Raw genomic sequence first — 648 nt, forward strand, 5'->3', positions numbered from 1 at the left:
CTAGTTTGTGGGATGTGACATCTCCCTGATGCAGACCTTTTCTGGGTCTGGGTGAACACCTGGATCTGGATTGGAGGAATAAAAATGAAGGTTTTCTGTGAGCGGGGAAAAGATCAGAGGATGAGGAGCTGATTACAGTCACACTATCTACGTATAATAATATACGCTGACCCAGTATAGGTGACAACACAGTGCCTTGCCCTCTGAAATGTAACTCAAGTTGTGACTGAATGTCGCCCATTCGAGAAGACTTTTGCCTCCACCTTATGGTGCAATCTTCACTGACCAAAAACTGATGAAAGACCGAGAGCTGTGGATTAGGATGTCAGAGAGAGAAAAAAATCACAAAATCTGCACAAACCATTTTTAGCACACTTACACCATATACATCTTTTGCACATTCTACCTAAATTAGTAGGAAGTTCCTTTTAGACATATTGGAGCTCGATGGTCTGGAGAAGCTGAGTTTAATAAAGTTATTATTTTTCAGGATATTGCATGAGGCCAGACCCTACTGATCATCCTTTTCATCTGCAGCACGGGATGGCAAAATATCAAATTCAGCATGGCTATGTCCAAAATCCTGGAAGCCAAAGTATTCATGAAAATCATCTGAAAAGTCAGAGAAGTCACATGGGTCATGATAAA

This window comes from Penaeus monodon, chromosome 21 (assembly GCF_015228065.2).
Source record: "Penaeus monodon isolate SGIC_2016 chromosome 21, NSTDA_Pmon_1, whole genome shotgun sequence".
Taxonomy (NCBI): Eukaryota; Metazoa; Arthropoda; class Malacostraca; order Decapoda; family Penaeidae; genus Penaeus; species Penaeus monodon.